We start from the raw sequence: 3,886 nt of genomic DNA, 5'->3' as shown, positions 1-3,886 counted from the left end.
TTCCCTAACACCAGGTTCGAATTAGTGCTTTTTTCACAGAAACATTGTTTTCAGCGATTTCCACCTAAGAGATATGTAATTTACATGTATTCCCACAAAATGGCATTCCGGGTTCCGTACATGCTACATGTATGACGGATTTGGCAATCATGCGTTTCTGACTTGTGAGCATGTGGATTACAGTCCTTTCAAACTCCGAACAAGGCGTATATAAATTTAGAAATATTTACTCTGACTTCATAGGTTTTTCCTATCACCAGGTTCTAAAATCGGACATTTGGCACCAGAAAACACTCTTTGAGCGAATTCTCACCAATACCCATGTAATTTACATTGTTTACATAACCATGGAATTCCGTATTACGAGCATGTTTCATGCATCACGGATTCCTCAAACATGCACTTCTGAGTTGTGAACATGCGCATGACTGATGTTTCAACCACCAAACAAGTTACCTATGCACTCTGAAATATTTGCTTTGACTTTGTAGCTTCTTCCTATCACCAGTTTCAATACTCACACTTTGATCCCACAAAAACCCTCTTGGAGCGAATTCTTCCCTAGAGATATGTAAGTTGAATAGATTCCATCTACATGATATTCCATGTTCCGTACATGCTACATACATGACGGATTCGACAAATATACATTCCTGAGTTGAGGTCATCTAGATTACTAATCTTTCCTCCTCTATAAAAGGAATATTTTCATCTAGACACGTGTGCACATTTTCACAAGCTTTCCCTAACACCAGGTTCGAATTCGTGCTTTTTTCACAGAAACATAGTTTTCAGCGATTTCCACCTAACAGATATGTAATTTATATGTATTCCAACAACATGGCATTCCGGGTTCCGTACATGCTACATGTATGACGGATTTGGCAATCATGCCTTTCTGACTTGTGAGCATGTGGATTACAGACCTTTCAACCTCCGAACAAGGCGTATATAAATTTAGAAATATTTACTCTGACTTCATAGATTTTTCCTATCACCAGGTTCTAAAATCGGACATTTGGCACCAGAAAACACTCTTTGAGCGAATTCTCACCAATACCCATGTAATTTACATTGTTTACATAACCATGGAATTCCGTATTACGAGCATGTTTCATGCATCATGGATTCTTCAAACATGCACTTCTGAGTTGTGAACATGCGCATGACTGATGTTTCAACCACCAAACAAGTTACCTATGCATTCTGAAATATTTACTTTGACTTTGTTGCTTCTACCTTTCACCAGTTTCAATACCCAAACTTTGATCCCACAAAAACCATCTTGGAGCGAATTCTTCCCTAGAGATATGTAAGTTGAATAGATTCCATCTACATGATATTCCGTGTTCCGTACATGCTACATACATGACGGATTCGACAAATATACATTCCTGAGTTGAGGTCATCTGGATTACTAATCTTTCCTCCTCTATAAAAGTAATATTTTCGTCTAGACACGTGTGCACATTTTCACAAGCTTTCCCTAACACCAGGTTCGAATTCGTGCTTTTTTCACAGAATCATAATTTTCAGCGATTTCCACCTAACAGATATATAATTTACATGTATTCCAACAACATGGCATTCCGGGTTCCGTACATGCTACATGTATGACGGATTTGGCAATCATGCGTTTCTGACTTGTGAGCATGTGGATTACAGACCTTTCAACCTCCGAACAAGGCGTATATAAATTTAGAAATATTTACTCTGACTTCATAGGTTTTTCCTATCACCAGTTTCTAAAATCGGACTTTTGGCACCAGAAAACACTCTTTGAGCGAATTCTCACCAATACCCATGTAATTTACATTGTTTACATAACCATGGAATTCCGTATTACGAGCATGTTTCATGCATCACGGATTCCTCAAACATGCACTTCTGAGTTGTGAACATGCGCATGACTGATGTTTCAACCACCAAACAAGTTACCTATGCACTCTGAAATATTTACTTTGACTTTGTAGCTTCTTCCTATCACCAGTTTCAATACTCACACTTTGATCCCACAAAAACCCTCTTGGAGCGAATTCTTCCCTAGAGATATGTAAGTTGAATAGATTCCATCTACATGATATTCCGTGTTCCGTACATGCTACATACATGACGGATTCGACAAATATACTTTCCTGAGTTGAGGTCATCTGGATTACTAATCTTTCCTCCTTTATAAAAGTAATATTTTCATCTAGACACGTGTGCACATTTTCACAAGCTTTCCCTAACACCAGGTTCGAATTAGTGCTTTTTTCACAGAAACATAGTTTTCAGCGATTTCCACCTAACAGATATATAATTTACATGTATTCCAACAACATGGCATTCCGGGTTCCTTACATGCTACATGTATGACGGATTTGGCAATCATGCGTTTCTGACTTGTGAGCATGTGGATTACAGACCTTTCAACCTCCGAACAAGGCGTATATAAATTTAGAAATATTTACTCTGACTTCATAGGTTTTTCCTATCACCAGGTTCTAAAATCGGACATTTGGCACCAGAAAACAATCTTTGAGCGAATTCTCACCAATACCCATGTAATTTACATTGTTTACATAACCATGGAATTCCGTATTACGATCATGTTTCATGCATCACGGATTCCTCAAACATTCACTTCTGAGTTGTGAACATGCGCATGAGTGATGTTTCAACCACCAAACAAGTTACCTATGCACTCTGAAATATTTATTTTGACTTTGTAGCTTCTACCTTTCACCAGTTTCAATACTCAAATTTTGATCCCACAAAAACCCTCTTGGAGAGAATTCTTCCCTAGAGATTTGTATGTTGAATAGATTCCATCTGCATGATATTCCGTGTTCCGTACATGCTACATACATGACGAATTCGACAAATATACCTTCCTGAGTTGAGGTCATCTGGATTACAAATCTTTCCTCCTCTATAAAAGTAATATTTTCATCTAGATACGTGTGCACATTTTCACAAGCTTTCCCTAACACCAGGTTCGAATTAGTGCTTTTTTCACAGAAACATAGTTTTCAGCGATTTTCACCTAACAGATATGTAATTTACATGTATTCGAACAACATGGCATTCCGCGTTCCTTACATGCTACATGTATGACGGATTTGGCAATCATGCGTTTCTGACTTGTGAGCATGTGGATTATAGACCTTTCAACCTCCGAACAGGGCGTATATAAATTTAGAAATATTGACTCTGACTTCATAGGTTTTTCCTATCACCAGTTTCTAAAATCGGACTTTTGGCACCAGAAAACACTCTTTGAGCGAATTCTCACCAATACCCATGTAATTTACATTGTTTACATAACCATGGAATTCCGTATTACGAGCAGGTTTCATGCATCACGGATTCCTCAAACATGCACTTCTGAGTTGTGAACATGCGCATGACTGATGTTTCAACCACCAAACAAGTTACCTATGCACTCTGAAATATTTACTTTGACTTTGTAGCTTCTTCCTATCACCAGTTTCAATACTCACACTTTGATCCCCAAAAACCCTCTTGGAGCGAATTCTTCCCTAGAGATATGTAAGTTGAATAGATTCCATCTACATGATATTCCGTGTTCCCTACATGCTACATACATGACGGATTCGACAAATATACTTTCCTGAGTTGAGGTCATCTGGATTACTAATCTTTCCTCCTTTATAAAAGTAATATTTTCATCTAGACACGTTTGAACATTTTCACAAGCTTTCCCTAACACCAGGTTCGAATTAGTGCTTTTTTCACAGAAACATAGTTTTCAGCGATTTCCACCTAACAGATATATAATTAACATGTATTCCAACAACATGGCATTCCGGGTTCCTTACATGCTACATGTATGACGGATTTGGCAATCATGCGTTTCTGACTTGTGAGCATGTGGATTACA

This window comes from Vicugna pacos, unplaced genomic scaffold (genome assembly GCF_048564905.1).
Source record: "Vicugna pacos unplaced genomic scaffold, VicPac4 scaffold_20, whole genome shotgun sequence".
In the NCBI taxonomy this organism is placed as follows: Eukaryota; Metazoa; Chordata; class Mammalia; order Artiodactyla; family Camelidae; genus Vicugna; species Vicugna pacos.
The sequence above is the reverse complement of the archived record's forward strand: the minus strand, read 5'-3'. Positions refer to the sequence as shown.